We start from the raw sequence: 18,396 nt of genomic DNA on the forward strand, positions 1-18,396 counted from the left end.
AAAATATGTCTTTGGCAATGCTTTTGTTTATCCTCTGAATGTTCAACTGTTCTTCTGAGAAGAAAAAGCTTTTTTTGGCTTTATGCTCTGTAGTATCTTTTTGCTACACAAGAGCAAAGTCAGTAAGTAGAAGAGCAAACATTAAAGAGTGTAGCAGATGTGTACCTGGCTGGAAGCAAAAAGAAATGTCTGTTACTAAGCTATTATTGTCATAACTGTGGTACAACCAACTATGTAATAATTATATATATGCATTCTCCAAACCAATACGGGAGGTTTAACCTGAACATTTATTATGATACTTTATTCTGTACTGCAACTATAAAAAATACTAGCAGAAAAATGTGATCTCATTTTGTAAGATCTAGAGCAGGAACCATAAAAGACTTCTTCCACACACTGAGCTACCCTATTATAGTTATAAAAATGAGGACAAAGTTTGAACCTTACTTGGCTCAGTTTGCATTATTTGTTCTTTCTGTGCATGGGCTGTTTTTTTTTCATCTATATCTCATATTCTGTTGCTCTTACTGACTGCTCTTTACATTTATAATGCCATTTCTTTTTACATTATGTGCTTTAAGATAGCTCTCCCTCACTAATTAAAATAACTGCCTCTGTTAAAATATTACTGCTTTAAGAAAAATGAATAGTATGCTGATAAGAATAATTCATTATAATGCCAGACCAAAGGGAAGCATAACATTTTAGAGTCTGAAGTAAAAGCAGCAATGGCAGTACTTAAACACTTTCTTGCCAAGCTCTGCTCTAGCAGGGCTTACCCTGACTCACTTCTACAACACTGCAGAACAAACATGCCTTTGGTGCCTGGCAAACATATGAAGGTCCAGGCTTTGCAACCTGCTTAAGGTGAGTAGGTGATGAGAGCTAACAAATACTGGCTGTGTCTTTACAGGAAGATTCATGGTAAAGAACACCATCATCTAGTCTTGATAACTTAGTTAAAATAATTAGGAAGTGGGAAAGCTGCTTTTGTGGCTGTTCTTCACTTGCACAGCCAGGGAGTTGACTGGCATCTTATGATTGCAAGGATGTGTGCCAAGGTAAGCTTGCACCTGCATCCTTGGAATCAGAAAGCTGAATGAGAAACTTCCCTACCTGGGTGACAGCATTGAGTTTGTGCTATCCTGAGTTGTGCCTAGTGCCTAGTTGTGCATTACCTGCAATATTGGTAAACTTCCACCAACATGTTCTGGAAAATGGTTAAATATAAGAAATCCCATTTAATGAATTAAAGAATGAAATGGTTTCACAGAAAGGCTCCTTATTCATTATATGTTACTGTAATGACACACTCAGCCATGGATCTTGAATGGTGCTTCATGCTTTTTCGTCTGATTGGGCTCCAGCTTTGGCTGGCTGAGTGATTTCAGTGAAGCATCTCAGTTACCCATCCCTGCTCATCAGCAGACAGGGGTGGTGGGCTCGGGTGGGTACAGTGTGCTATTTACTGAGGTGCCATTATAGATCTGAAAAGGATTGACTGGCATGGGAAGAAATGGAAATTGTGTTATTGTTTTCTTTCAGCACTTGCAACATTAATGTTGCTTCCCTATTAATTTCCACTATGATTTATCTAGAACAAAGATGATTTTGAATAGCAAGAGCCAAAGAAAAGACAGAAGAGAGACAAAAGGGAGGATGAGATGCTGGGAAACAATTAGATTCTTCCAGTGACATACTTTACCCTGTGACATGTCTTTGCTGACTCTGCTTTTTTATTCTTGTTCTAAAAATGCCCAGTGGACAATTTATTTTACTGGATAAATTATTTTTGACTGTTACACTTGAAACTGAAGAAAAAGCAAGCAAAAATGTCACCTTAGGTATTGTCAGGGCACAGTGTGAGCCATATCTTCCAGGAAAAGTGGGGCCTCCCCAGGGGAGGCAGGAAGGAGATAGTTAGAGCAGGTCCTGGATGGAGAGGACCTGTCCTGTCCATCCCAGTGTGAAAATCAGACTCTAAACAGCATATTGCTACCCAGACCACTGAAACCATAAGGAAGAGAAACCTGCCTCCCAACCTTTCTGTTTGTTTATCTTGGCATAATGGCTTTGGTTCCTAACTGAGAAAAAATGACAGGCTATGACCACTGTGTTCTTGTTAACAGTTAGACAGTTCACTTTGCATATGATGGATGTTTTACAATTACTAATCTTTAAATTGCAGTAGTGCAGCTGGAGAGGAATGAAGAAGCTACTCAGAAGATAAATGAATACAGCAGTTAATTAAAAATATATAGTTTCCACTTGAAGCAGTTCTATGTTTTTAAGGAGGAATTGTAGGTGAGAGGGAGGTAAGCTCAAAGAAGCACAGGGAAAGAACTTTGAAGTAGCAAAAAGTACAATTTCTGAGTGGTGTAATGAGGGGGATTGCAAATTACAGCACAATTTCACTGAGGAAGATCTTCATATCTATCTCAGTAGAGATCACAGTTTAGAGGCATGTACTGCATTGCTTTACACAGCTTAGCTTAATGGGGGCAGGGGAAAAAAGGCAATTTGGCAAAAGGTGAGGAAGAAAAGCTGTTGAAGTAAAAGAGAATGAGAGGAACTTCATGTAAGATCTACTGTACTATGTACAGGTCCTGTGCCCAGAAGTCAACAGATACTTTACTAAGGATTTAAAAACCCAGCAGGATCAAAGACTCAGTTGTAGTATCTGCCATGCAGAACTATCTATCTCTGTCAAAGAAAAATATTCTGAACAGTCATCCAATTAAACAAACTAGCTATTAGTCCCTTGGTTGTCAGGAAATTGGGGTAAGCTCACCAAAGTCATATCATGTAGGAAGACACACCATCTAAAGAAATGGATCCCAGTACTTCATCCTTTCCTCTTGCTTGTTCAGTTTTTCAGATCCAAAATTAATTGCAGAAAATTAGCTTTTAGTCTATATATCTAGAATTTTTCTGATCTAGATGCAGGCTTGGGTGCATTCTACTGCTGGGCAGTGAGATGTTCAAAGTCTGGAAAGAAACCACCACTTATTTCTTTCTGTGTTGGAGACACTTGAGGCCAATGGGCCTTATCTGAGGTTTAATTGTGGTCTGCAAGTACATAGCTCATGGCTGAAAAGGAACTGCTGGCAATTTTTACTTCTTTGTGACATCAGAATTTATCAAACAGAAGGTCTGTGGGATTTCTTACTTTGCTTTCGTTTTCTTGCTCTCATTCTTGCACAATATCTTAAAGAACAAAACAATATACTACAGAAGAGAACCAAAGCCAAGCAAATTTTTGTTTGGCTAGGATGAGAAATTATTAAAAATAAACTATCTTTTCCTCTTGTTTGCTTATTTGTTTCTCTTATTACCCACCTAATTTTGTCATGTGTTTGAGGGAAAAAACGTTGACAAATCCCTACATTTTTGGTGTCAGCAGAACCTCTACCAGACACTCATACACATCAGGCACTGCAGAAACAGCTACATGAGTGGGAGAGGAAAATGCACTACCCATCTGGCTCCAGGATTTCATTTATTTGGATTTTTTAAAATGCAGATAGTATTTAATATTTGACCTCATGCCTCAGGTTTTAGCTTTTATATTTTTCAGATTCTGTACTGCTTTAGTGTATAGTTCTCAGCTCCATATTAGGGAATAGTAAGCTCTCTTCACAGAATGGGTAGACAAAACAATGCCTTCTCTAGCTGGGGACCAAGGACAACTGATCCAAATTTCAGGCCCAAGAGCATAAACAATGTGGACTGAAGAGAGAAAAACAAGGAGGATGGGACTTCATAAACTAAAGCTATAATTGGACAACTTACTCTAATATGCAAATGGACCAGAACTTATAGTGAGAGCCATTGTGACCATTGTCCGTTTTGTGACCATTCTGGGTTCATCTTGGGTGTAACCCTGGCTGGGCTATTGTACTGCCCAGGGTGTATCCATTGATGCTTTTTAATAAATACCTACTTTATACTTTGACCCATCTAATCTCGGTTCTAGGTCAGCTTTCACAAGGCATCACACCAAAGGGGGATTTTCCCTCTCCTCTCTCTCCTCTCCTCTCCTCTCCTCTCCTCTCCTCTCCTCTCCTCTCCTCTCCTCTCCTCTCCTCTCCTCTCCTCTCCTCTCCTCTCCTCTCCTCTCCTCTCCTCTCCTCTCCTCTCCTCTCCTCTCCTCTCCTCTCCTCTCCTCTCCTCTCCTCTCCTCTCCTCTCCTCTCCTCTCCTCTCCTCTCCTCTCCTCTCCTCTCCTCTCCTCTCCTCTCCTCTCCTCTCCTCTCCTCTCCTCTCCTCTCCTCTCCTCTCCTCTCCTCTCCTCTCCTCTCCTCTCCTCTCCTCTCCTCTCCTCTCCTCTCCTCTCCTCTCCTCTCCTCTCCTCTCCTCTCCTCTCCTCTCCTCTCCCCTCCCCTCCCCTCCCCTCCCCTCCCCTCCCCTCCCCTCCCCTCTCCTCTCCCCTCCCCTCCCCTCCCCTCCCCTCCCCTCCCCTCCCCTCCCCTCCCCTCCCCTCCCCTCCCCTCCCCTCCCCTCCCCTCCCCTCCCCTCCCCTCCCCTCCTCCTGTTTTTGCATGATGCCCAAGAGAATACCAGGCTCCAGATATCTCTGCGTTGAAGAATGAAAGCAGGATTGCACCATAATCTACAAATAGAATTAAAGAAACTCCTTTTGACTAAAGTTTAGCCTTGAAGCAGCTGTTCAGTGTTTAGAAATTAATAGCACATATGCATCAATAAGAAAAATAAGTCCTTATTTATTAACAAGCAAGACATATTTCTTACCAAAAAATTCAATGAAATTCAATGAAAAGGATGCCCATGCAAATAACATGTACTGTGCTCACAGCCTGGCAAACGCAACCTCTGTTAAGCTGTCAGTATATAGGTCAGGCACTGAGCAAGAACTTGCTCCATGACTAGATTTCACAAAATCACTGCACAGATTGACCAATAGTGCACTGTTTATATGTTGTAGAGGTGATGGGGAAAAAAAAAGAAAAAAAAATATATATATATATTTTAGGGCTCTTCCTGTAACTGCCCAGAGCAAGTAGTGTTTAGGAAGATATTTATCCTAGGTTTGTAATTTCTGCTGTGCATACATGTCTTAGTTTAATTTCTTCATGAGGATTATTCTTGGAGCAATGTATAAGAGAAATCTAACTGTGAGTAGCACTTTAACAAGGAGGAACAGCTGCATTTTACCATTTTGAATAGACAAGAGCTATGATGCTGAAGCTGTGACAAAACTTCAATCCATTATAAAGCCGAATCCAATAAAACTGCCTTCATGTTTATACCAATCTCCTATGTGCACCTAATGAGAGCCAGGTCCTTTGCTCTGTTGATGCAACAATATCTCAAGAGGAAGTTCAAATAGTCTTAACAGAATAGAGAATTTCCTGAGGACAAATGAAAAAATAATTTAATTCAATATACCTCCTGGTGTCTTCCCAGCCACAGAAAAGGAAGAAAGGAGTTCAGAGGAAAACAACAGCAAGGGATGATATATTTGGATTGAGCATCACTTCACTGTCTACAGATTTTTGTGCTGGATTTTGTGCAAATGACTTAAAATATCACAACTTCCTTGGCTGGTGTCCCTTTCCTCACCTCTTCCAGATTCCCCACACTGCTCTGACAATGCTGGCAATGTGAAATGGTACATCACATGTATGGCATATCCATGTGGCTGCCCAAGTACTCCTGCTCCAGCTCCAGGTGCTGCTGCCAGAGTATGTCAGGAGAAAGGGAGGTACTTTAGCTGCTGGATGCACTAAAGTGATCCTTCAATGCTATAAACACTTCCAGGGGGCTGTGACTGTCAGATTCAGACAAAATAAGGCTGGAGTTCAGCTGTGATGACTGGTAGTTCTAGTCAAATTAAATTATTGAGAAATGGGAGAGCAATAATAGCTATGGCTGGCAGTCCTAATTTCAATTACCCATGATTAGACCACATATGGAATGTTTGTGAACTTGAAACTCACATCTGTTCATTGAATAATGCAAATATAATCTGTAAGGGTCTGAGAATCTGTCTCCTTCAAAGCACTTGCTTGCCAGGTTAGCAAGCTGCTGAACCTGCATGCTCCTTCCAGAGCTCAGGTTATTCCTGTGATAAGAAGCCATTAATTTTTGGACCTCAAGGCAGCTCAATACCATTTTCCAGAGAGTATGGAGAGAATTTCTGGGTTTTCATTCTCCCTTATTTATGCAGCAGACTCTAGTCATGCCTTATATCCAGTGTGATAATTTGTTGGCTTGATGCACATGAAAGAAAGAAGCAGTCTTATCTATTGCCAAAAGCTTTAATATATTTATATGTTGCTACCTCTTCACAGTATTTTACCATCCCTGCAAAGAGTTCTGATTTTAGGATTAGTTGCACTGAAGGAAAGAAAAATTCTCTGCTCAGACTGTCATTACTATGCTAGTTTGATGATAAATCACTTGTATAGTTATTGTTTCAGGTCAAGAAGTCTGATTTGGTATTGACCATTAGAAGATTATTCTAAGCAGCCATGGACACACCTCTTGGCCAGTGTTTAAGCTCAGAGTAAGAGAATATCTACAAAATGGAAATGATTTCTTAATTATAATGTTAGTTTCTTAGTGCCTTTCATCTTCAAGAGATGAGAAATGTGAATTAGCAGTGTACCTTGAATAGTGCAAGATACAATAGAATTATTGCAGCACATGGAAGTGAGTAAAACATACAAAGTAACTTATCCTCATGACTGAAAATTTCATTGTCACTAAGATCATGACTTTTGTGTACAATCTTCTTCCTTTTACAAACAAAACAACCATACATCATCGTGTGTTTTAACTGTATTTTCAGCCTTGGTACATTTTATGCAGATATCATCTCAAGTTTATTTAATCATAGTGTTATTCACAGAGATTCAATAATTTATTATATACTTGAGCAACAAATAGAGTGTACACATACCATCTCTTGAAATTTGATGGAGTTTTTTGAAGGAGAAAGTTTTTTGAATGCCAAATGTTTTTCTGACTTTTTTATGGTCAGCTCTAAAAGGTTTTTGCATAACAAACACCAAGGATTTCAGTCATACACATGGAATCACTTGTATTCACTCTGGGAAAATAATGTGACTAATATTTTGGGTACAGAACTTTTTATTGTGTGACTGAAATGTCAACATTATTGCTATTCCTCTGGGATAAAATGTCTGTTTGCTGGTATTGCTGAAATTCTTGAAGTTACCTTTATGTGTGCAAGGACTACATGCTCGACCTGTAAAATCTTTATTTAAACACATTGTACAGTACTGCATGATCTCATTTTATTTCAGTTGCTGGCTACCCTCCTAGGAACAAAACTCATAAGCACCTGATTCAAATTATACTCAGAATGCACTTCAATCTCAAGCAGGACGTTCCCTTATTTAAAACCTTACTCTTAACTAGATAATGCAGTGGACTGAGAAAACACAGAGACAAGGCTGTCTAAATGCAAAGCATGTGAGTGTTTAATCAGAAATATTAGATACGATTCAGACAGATTAATTTTACCCAGAACATATTTTGCTGAACCTTTTCAGGCATTGAATTCACAGGATCGAGCTGCTCTGTAGCATCCTTCAATGTAAGTGCCATCACTGTGAGATGATCTCTGTATCTTGGAGGACACAAGGGAAGCACAGAGTATGGAAGGGTAGGAACAGCACCTTTACAGAGAGAATTGTGCAGCTTTTGCCTCTCCACTCTGCTGCATCTTGCGGTGTGTCTGTACAGGCGTGCTGGCAGCACAAGCTGCAGGACACACTGGCAAATCTCCAGCCCATGTAATAGGGGTGGGTCTCAGGAGCTGATGAAGTTTTTAAATTTGAACTGTACCTGGTGAACAAAAAGAAAAAGGGAAAAAAAACCAAATAACCCTGAAGTCAGACATATTGTAATAAGCTGCCTGAAATGACATCAGGGCAAAAAAATTCCGGGCCACAATCCATCTACAAGTGTTATAAATAAATCATGTAGAGTTTATTTCTGCTTTCCATAGCTTGCTTCTGTGTCAATGCACGTGTGTCTATCAATATGGTTAAATCAGTAACACTCATATAAACTTTACCTCATGACCATGTGGCAATAATTCACATTGCCATGCTTTTGGATGCTGCCTCATAATTACAGCACTGCTTCTAAGCCAGGATACTAAATATTAACTTTCTTTAATCTTAAAAGGTCCTGGTAAGGTGCTCTAAGTGCTTAGTGTTTAATATGGGTATTTGAGGACTTTAAAGATCACTGCGCTGGTTGGCAGTTGTGAGTACAGGCAGTTTGGCTTCTCCATGCAGGGAGCTACAAAAACAGGAGGTTTTGTGCACAAGTGGATAAAAAAGACCTTTTGTGTATATGATTGGCCCATTAGGTGATCACAAGCAGTGCTGAATTTATATATGCAAATGACATGTAAAATTCATAATACATGCAATATGACCTATCTCCAAAGGACTGAAATCATCCCTCATTTCGGGAGCATGGTGCCTTCTTAAAGAAGACAAATTACAAACTCCCTCTCAGAGAGAAAAAGGAAGACAGAGAGGAAGGATCTTTTCTCTTCCTATTTATTTAAGTGTACTTTTTCATAACAAAAATGCAAGCCCTCTAGCATCATGTTTCCCTTCTTGTTCATCTCAAGTTAGTGAGGATGTCCTTGCCTATTTTTTAATTACATTTCTCCTCTAAGTTAAAACATCGAGTGAGATGCCCACAAGGCATATTTTTCTTGGCCATAATTTGGATACAGTAATTGAAGCTGTTAGCTTCAAAATGTCATGTAATGTTATAATCAGTCACTTTTTCTGTACACAACATAATTGCTCTTTCTTGGAAGTAAATAGGATGTCATATCCTGTCAATTTTACTTTCAAATAGCAATGACGAACTATTTACTGAATATTATAAATCTTTATGCAGCGCTTTACCAGTCAGCCAGAATTAATTTTATTTACCTATCAATCCTTGAAATGATAAGCAGATGGAAGAAAGCATGCTGCTGTGTGTTTGCATGTCAATCATTCTTAACAACATTCAGACCTGTTTATTTTTATGACGTGTTTATTAATATTGTTTTGCATGTACATCAACTCAATTAAGTTAATGAGTGTACAACCTATTCTTACCATTTTCTTCAGGTTCTCATCATTTTAGTCTCTTTCAGAAAAGCTTTCCCCTAGCATCATTGTATCATTACAGCAGTGTCAGGACTTCTGTCATAAACCCTATTTTTCCAGCATTTTATCAGCTGTAGATAATTATGTCTGTAATTCTTCAACTTCTGTTGAGAATTTGCATTTAAGTTCTCATCTGTTTTTTCTCATCAAGAGGGGGGGAGGGTGGGGAGGGAGAGAAAGAGAGAGAGAGAGAAAAAAGAAAGAGAAAGAGAGAGAGCGATTATGAGTATGTTTGTGTGTGTGTGTGTGTGTGTGTGTGCACCACTTTCTGTAAGAGGTGAGAATTATAGTTAAATTATTACTTCTCTGTTTCTAGTAGAAAATAACTTTCTTCTTAGATTTCACAAGAAAGAAACTTTCACATTTGACAGATCAAATACACAGGTGCTTACTCTCTGCAGTTACTGGGAAATGTGTTATTACCATAGCTGCCCGCCCTTTATTTTTGGTTGTTTTGCTGTGACATTTGCAGAGAACATGAGATAGATTTATGAAAGCACTTACACAACTAATGCAGAAATTAACAATGTCATGATTACTGATAGATGTGGGATTTGCTGCCTTCTGGTTGAAAAGGGTGAAGAACTTGTTGCTCTCCTATTCCAGCTGACTGCTGGAGGCATGAAGTCATGAAATCAAAGGTGGGTGGAACCTCTAGCTTCCATGGCAGGCACATAAAGAGGCTTCAGCTTATACCCACTGAGAAACTCCACCTCAGAGAGAGCATCCTTGGGTCAAATTTCTGAAATTTGGAGAGAATTAGGTTTGCACACATATCATTCACTTCAGACTCAAACAAAGAAAATAATGAAAGCTTCATTTGCAGTATACAGATTTTTTTTTAACTCTATAGATGTGCTCTTTATTCACTGTGTCAGGTTCTGGAAGCCCGACTGTGAATTTTAGATTCTGATGTTGGGGCTGGATGTCTGAAAATAGGAGCTTAAGGCTTTGACACTGCACCATTTAAATCTTATGCTGAAACAAAATGTAAGAGCTAAATGTCATGTTGGTCTCTTTGAGAATAGGTACTGCATTTCTACAGACAAAATGGTTCATCTTGAAATGTTCTGCATGCCAACTAATTCCATTGTGGTTGGTATAGGGTTACCATACTGAGCTTCTCCTTGCCTAAGATTGTGTTCCCTTGTGAAAGGTTCCATGACACTCTTTTTGAGGTGGAAACCCTAGACAGGTCTTCTCAAAGCATATTAATTCAGCATAATATGATGGTTACGGGAGAAGTAAATTAGGTTAGAAGGAAATCTGGCAGCAGCACTACTCTGGTTTTTGCGGTTTTTTTATCATTATCTCAGATTTGAACTTTGAAGTTCCTACATTAGGACAGTATGAAATTTTGCTTATCCACCAACTTTCATCCCATATTCTCTTAGAAATCATGGGAAGTGCCCAGAATAGAATTAATTTCCATCATCCTGACTTAATAGATGGAACATTTTAAACAGAGGTAGCAAGGACCAGCTGTGGGATCCTGTGAATCAAATCCTGGATTCAAGAATCCATTTTAGACCACAAAAGCAACTGGACAGGCAGAGGTGGAGAGTGTCTGTTTCCAGAGCCTAAGAGGGGGAGGCAGGCAGGCAAAAAAAACTGAGCTGATTGACAAATCCAATCCATGGCAGTAAAAAAAATAATTGCTGTCCTTGAACTGCACAAGTGTGAATGTGAACACATAAACCAAAGAATTGGTAAGTTGACTCAATCAGAAATCCTTTCATCCTTTAACCACAGGAAACTATAAAGCATATTTTTTATGTATCTGTGTATGGATGTGTATTATTGTGTATCAATGCATCCATTTATGTATTTTTCTCTGTAAGAGGCTCACAGTACAGAGCTCCACAAAAGCGTTAAGAACACAGCATTTAGCTCCATGGGTCAAAAGAGATAGGGCTGAAATCAGAGCTACATACATAAAAGCACTGGGGTAAATTGAGAGAAATCTTTCAATATTTCCATTTTCCTAGCAGATGGTAGAAAGTGCTTAGACATGATGACTCTTCCTGGATGTGCTAGCATATGCTGTGGAATTGCCCATACAGAAAACTCTTGCTCATTGCAAATCTCGCAGGAGCTATCACAAACAAAGCACATCAATTAACATTTGCTTATTATGTGACTGTGAGCATGTGGCAATTTTCTATTTTTCTCTCATACATTAGGCCCACAATTTAGTCTGGATGAGAGCTACATCAGATGAAAGTCACAGTGCTTAGAGAACTGCTCTTTTCCTTTTATTTTTAAATAGGAATACTTACTGCTTATCTGTCTCACTCTTTCTCTGTCTCTCTATTTTTTTATATTTCATAGCAATCCAAACGTTTTGTGGCTTTTTGCTAAACCCTCTGTGTATAGCAGTTATTTTGGCATGATCTCAGAGTTTGAGGGAGGCAGTACAAGACATACAGCAGCTGCCTGGCCAAGCATTATAGCTCAGTGAACTTTGGCACAGGTCAGACTTTCAAGTAGTTTCTACCAGTATATCAGCAGCTCACTGGGATGCAAATTATGCTCACCTGAGATTTGCACCACAAGGAAGGCACATGTCTTTGGAAAGGCATAATCCAGATCCAGTTAATGTATTCCCAAAGACTAGAGATTGCATGGATACAGTGCAACAGAAACTGCACATGAGGGTTTGTAGAACCACTCTCTTATGAGCACAGGAATAGAAGGGACAACTGAGGTCGTGTAATTCCCACAGTCCCAGTCAAATGTGCATAAGATTGAAATCTATCCACAGGACATATGGTCTATGGACCTTGTGACAGTGTCAGAGCAAACCCCCATGGGCCAGCAAAATGCGTTGTTACAAGAGCAACATTAAAAGGCTCAGAGCTCTCTAGCTATTTCTTGAAATACTGAAATTTTGTAGTAAGCATGTATAAAAGTCATGCTTTATATCTGTAGATGGTTGTTACTTTAGCAATGAATGGCAGAGGAGACTGCCATAGCAACATTGCTGATCTCATTTTCTTCCTCAGGGGTGAATATCAGTTGCAGTCGTCCCCCTGCATCTTCCATACCTGCAAACAGCAACATGTGCATCTCCTCTGGGACTCCACTTGCACTCCTATCTCCATTTCCTCCTCAGAAAAAAAGGCGATGAAAAACAAAAGCAAAAAAACAAAAACAAAAAAGCAGTAAAATGTTGAAGACCAGTACTTCAGCATACAAATTGCATCTGGGTGCTGCAGCTGAACAATAAAAATGCTTGCTACCATTGTGCTTTGGAACTTTCTACCAGATATCTTTTGTCAATAAAAGGTTTACCAGGTTAGAGAATGCTGGTCATATGTTTACACTTTGCATCTGCCACAAAAAGCAAGCGTGATGCTCAGAAAAATGCAATCACTAGGTGGTAATAGACACAAGGACCTTTCTGCTGCCTGGGATCTCTGTGGTCTATGCCTCCAAGACTCTTCTTGCAAACAACATATTTCTTACACTTCAGCAATGCTTTCTGCAAGGAAAAGCTGCATGTTTTGTACAGCGACATCAGTAGTTCAAGGACAAAAATTGCTTTCAATGGTGTTACTGATTATGAAAATTCCTCTGAGGTGTTGATGGAATGTTGATGATGCCACAGCTTCTGTGTTGAGCAACGTGATTAAGCTTTGAATAGCGCAATAGGAGCAAACACTGCTTTAAGCCCACAGAAGGCATATTAATTTTGTGTGTCATTCTTCCTCAGGCTACTATTTTGAGAACCTGTAGATGAACAGGAACTTGCCAATGCAGTAAGTTTTGCAGTCTTACTTTTGAGAAATAATTTTTAAAAGACAACTGATATAGATGATAGGGAGAAGGGCATGATCTTTATTTTTCTTTCCTTTATAGATTACTCTCATGTTTCCCATTTCCTTACAATGGGCAGGGGGAGCAGGGAGGATCCTAGTGTTACCACAGTGTTATTTCTGTCAACAGTTCACTTACAAAACAAAAAAAACCAAAAGCACCCTCACAAAAAAACAAAATAAAACCCAGTCATGGTTGCAGCTAGCCTGTAGCTGACAAATAAATTCGGTCATATCAGACCCCAACCTCAAACCATGTAGAAGTAAAGAAGACCTCAGATGAGGTAGGTATAGGCTGGATTCAGACCTGAATAGGAACATCAGCCAGTCAGGTTCAATCCAGAATGCAGAGATATCACTGGTCAAAGAGCTGATTAGAGCTGATTAATGCTGTATTTCGGCAGTGTTAAACCTTGACCAATCAGTTTTCTACTCCAGGGAGTTTTGAACTCCCAAAATAGGAAGGCTCTGAACCATAAAATATGCTGTTGTCACATGGATCTCTGATAGTTTGTGTTGTCCCTGTCCTCCACCACTGACCCCACGTAATAAAACCCCACAACTGGCAGGTAGGCTGAAGAGGAAAACAGACAGACAAGATCAAGGGGGAGATTTCTCTATTTACATTAATCAAAAGAAAGAATTCTGTGTTAGTAGAACTTTACAATTACTTAATTTGACTCATTTGTTTAACTCCTTTGCAGTGCCTCCTCATTTCAATTTTTAGAAAAATTGTCTTTTAGTCAAGGATTAATTTTGCTGACTACTGAAAAGCAGAATCCCCTTTTCTGAGCTGCCTGATGCACAAGCACATTTCCACATGCTGAGAGGAAAGTAGCCATTAAAATATCACAAACCCCCATGCTGAGTGCAGGTTTGGGAGCTTCAGGGAATGCAGACAGTGCACTAAGTCAAACACCTGTAATTCAAGCTCTTTCACCTTCCATGAACTCACTAAATTGCTTTGCCTCTCTAACCAACCTCAGTGCTTTGAACACATGAGCAAAGAAAGTATTTCCAGGAAGAGAAAAAAACTAAAAAGAAAATGTTATCAAATGCTATATATGAAGATAACACAAATATTCTTCAGTGTTGACATGCAATATTACTTGGAATTTCATTAGTGCCAAACATAAGAATCCCTATATTAGCAGATGGAGAAAGAAATTACACTCGTGAGCAATTTTCTCTTCACAGGAAGAGGTGTGCACAGTAGCCTAAAGGCGATCTGTTTGGGTTGTCAGAAATCCATAGGCCATTAAAAGGGTTCCATTGGGTGTTATGGGTCCATTGGGTGTTATGGGTCCATTGACTCTCCACAGCAGTCTCAATATCCTTCAAAGATAGCCTTGGGAGCCAGTCACACAAAACCCAACATGACTCCAGCACATTTTATCATCCTTGGGAGTAGCTTCAGTCAAGATCTCTTAATGAACTGAATGCTTTGATTCCATTTATATGCCTGAACATTTTTAAGACATGTACATTTCAGAATATGAAAAAGGCTGTCATGCTGAAATTTGAAAATTACTTTTACAAGACATGAGAAGTGCTTATCTCACAAGAAAGAAAATAAACCAAGCAGTTTCTCAATCCTTCAGAAAGAACTGGGATCTTTATAATATTTTCCATTAACTGCCTATGAGCTGTATCCAGCTAATCATTTTAACACCACTAATGAGTTCAGAGTTAGTAGGGGAACAGACAATATTCCAGGGGAAGACATATCAAAACTATGTAATATATCAAGAAGTTTTGTACTGAATGGACTATGAACCAGACCAGAAAAATAAAATAGTTTTCAACGGAGGTGAAGGCATGTGAAGAATCCAAGATTCCTACAGGAGCTGTACCCAACTTTCAGGAAGCATGTTGCCATGTGAGAAACACCCAGAGGAAAAAAAGTCTTTCAGCACCAGTATAGGTAAAGGTGGGTAGAGAGTCTCTCTCCTCTGTGCCTCAAACATCTGAATGCCAATGCTCTCATCCTTTGTGCTCTGGGATCAAATTCTTATATCCTGACTGTACTCAAATTTCTGCTGAAGTTGGGTAGCTGGCAAATATTACAGGAATCACTATCTTAATACAACACCCCAGAATGTCAAAAAGCTTCTGCATTACAGTCAACTCCCTAAATTCATAATTCAGAATGTGCAGGAGGGACCTCTCCCATGGTTTTTTTTTAGGACTGTGTAAGGTTCCTCCTGCCTTCAGTACTTGCAACATTTCTCTCCCATACAGACAACTTTCTGCAGGTTCAAAAGAAAGGAGAGGTACTGATAAACAAACCCAGATGCTCCCAGTGTATCTAAAAACATTGCACAAAAGTTACCAGCTGGGTATTGAAAACTCACCTATTCTGAGATACATTCTCGTATTCTCAAACCAAGAAAAATAGCACACTTTTTACACTTGATGTGCATCATACAGGGAGGGAACCATCTATAATGTTTCTTTCAGAACTGAAACAAAGTGTTCAGGAAAGTCTGGTGTTGTTGCTCTGAATTCCAAATTATTTTACTATATTGGCTACACAATTTGAAGGCTTTGTCCTTTTTTTATTTCTGTCAGTGATTTTCTCAGTGTGTGAGAATCTACCTGCATTTTAATGAGAATAGGATTTCCTAATATTCAAGGAAGTCTAGAGAAACAGGATAAAATATGAAGAGAAAGTGGTCCTTTTATATATACACCTAACAGATGAAAAAACCTAGGCGCTAATCTGCGCTAATGCATGTGGAGGACAGCGAGTGCAATACCCACTACTGCCCTGTAGAACTCTGTAGGCAGGCTGGGCAGTCTCTCCTTCCTGGTCTAGTTCTCTCTTTCATGGTAAGTGACAGCCCAAAACAGTCTGTCTATCTGTCCAGCCTTGTTTACATTGTGCTAATAGTAATATACCATTTTTTAATAGTACATTAGGAATAAGAATTTAAAAAGCATCTACCAGTGGCATCTCTGACTAGATTCTTAAAAATTACTGCTGTATTTGCATTGCCTTTTAGGCACAGCAGAGTAACATGCCTTTCCCAAGATGCCACACTGCAAGCAAGTAGAGCTGGGATTGCAAATCATTCCCATGTCATAGTTTAGAAATCTATCCAAAGGCAACATGTAATTTTGGGAGCCTGATATTCCCATCTTGTCCTACAGGCTAATCTCCCTGGCTGGGCCCTGTCTCCCAATCCACTAAGCAATACTACAAATCAAGGGAATTAAATATAGCCCTTCCTATGTGATAGAAAATAAAGTCATGATTTACAAGAACAAAAAAAAGAAAAGTAGTCTGAGCTACATCTTCCATGAAGAAACGTGACATGGGAAATATTGTGTATTGCTCTGTTGAACTAAAAAATAATTCAAAGTACTCATTCTAATTATATTTGAATAAAGCATAATAATTCTTTTACTTTCATTTTCTGTTTTAAAAAAATCAGTTTCTGCAGGCTCAAAACATTACAGCATATTATTTAGATTCTTACAGAAAAAACTCATGATAGGATATTTTGAGAGTATGTGAATTTTGGAAAACTGGCAACCTCTCAATAAAGGGAAGAATGATGAGCAGGACTCCATGATATCAGAGGGGTAATTAATTACTTTATTATACTATATTATTCTATACTATATTACACTACATTATATCCCATCTAAACTGAAACTGAACAAGAACTCAACTCAACTGAACAAAAACTCTTGATTGTCTCCTGACCGACTGTCAGGACACATCTTGCAGAGATTGGTCAAGAAAACAAAACACTCACACCAGAATCCAATTACCAAATCCCTTCATGTAAACAATCTTCCATAATGCATTCCACTTGTGCACAAACACAGGAGCAGCAAATGAGATAAGAACTGTTTTGATCATTCTCTTCTCTGCTTCTCTCAGGTTCAGAGAATGTGAATCCCACATGTGAGTTGTAGAAAAAGAATTTTAGAAAGACAAAAATTGTTGGAGACCACTGGGAAGAGAGTAAAAAATTGCTATTGTATATTTAGAGACATTTTTTTCTATAATGCACATTGATCCACTATTTTCTTCATCTTTGCCCTCTTCTTGGATCTCTATTTTCTACTGGGAATGAGTTCAATCTACTGCATGCAGACACATTTTAGTGAAGCAGCTGCTTGTTCCAAGTCGGAATGAGATACATGGGAACTTTTGTTATTCATCTTTGGGAAGAAGGTGAAGTCATGTCTGTAGCTTTGACCTAATACATAACTGAAACCAGTGACTGGTTTATAGCCTAAGAAGCTGCAGGAAGAGTAAGCAGCCACCTTCAGCTTTTGTTCCTCCTCCCAGCTTTGTGGGCATAAACCAACAGCAGAGGGACTTTGTGGTGGTGTCTGCAGGTGTTTGGGGGGCCAGAGAGTGGTGCAGTGTTGGAATGTTGGGATACACAAGACAGGTGATGGACTTTGGACTTGGCTAACATAAGAGATTTGATAACAGGATACCTTGGCAAAAGCAAATGGAACTTTGAAAATTAGACCTAGACTGCCAGAAGATTAAATCAAACGGGTTTTCTGGGAAAAGAAAATGTCATTAAACTCTGCAAGCAAGAGATGTTGTTATATGCATAAGTTTGTGTATGTAATTTTAACCTAATCATTGTAGTACACATTACTAGTCTCCCTGAAATAGTATATAAGCATTTGTATCCCACTATAAAATTGGGTTCTGATCACCGAGTCAGCTTCCCTGTCTCTCTCCACCACTGACAGTGCAGAGGCTGCACAGTGCTCCTTACAGCCTTTGGTGATACTTTGCTTCCCCAACTACAATCTGTTGGGTGCTGAAATGTATGTGAAATAGTTCTTGAATATGCTTCAAACCCAGTCATTAGACCCCTCGTCATTCTGGGCTGCTTGTAGTCAAAAGAGACTATCACTTACCAGTATTAGATTATCCCTAGGCTCAGCCTATTCTTGCTCCTCCTAAATTAGCTTTTGCCATTCTGGAAAGGAATTTTCTGTCCCTGGGGACAATTCTCTTGAAATGTTCTGCTCATTGCCAAGCAGCAGTCAAGAATCAAATTAGGAATTATCAAGAAAGGAACAGAGAAGAAAGTGAAAAACTTCTCTGTGGACAAGATGAAGGAATGGCCCATGGGAATCTCATGAGGTTTAGCAAGGCCAAGCTCAGGTGCTGCACCTGGGTCAGGGCAATCCCTGGTGCCAGCCCAGGCTGGGCATGAACAGATCGAGAGCAGCCCTGCCCAGAAGGACTTGGGGGTGCTGTGGGTGAGAGCTGGACATGAGTCAGCCATAGGCACCCCCGTAGATTTAGGAAAAGCACCATGGAGGATGTGAATAATAGGAATGCTGAGGCAGCAAAGAAGTTCCTGTCTCCATGGACATCCGCCCCATAGCCTATCTCTGTTACCCTATAAGGCAATG

The sequence above is a fragment of the Molothrus aeneus genome, chromosome Z, assembly GCF_037042795.1.
Source record: "Molothrus aeneus isolate 106 chromosome Z, BPBGC_Maene_1.0, whole genome shotgun sequence".
Taxonomy (NCBI): domain Eukaryota; kingdom Metazoa; phylum Chordata; class Aves; order Passeriformes; family Icteridae; genus Molothrus; species Molothrus aeneus.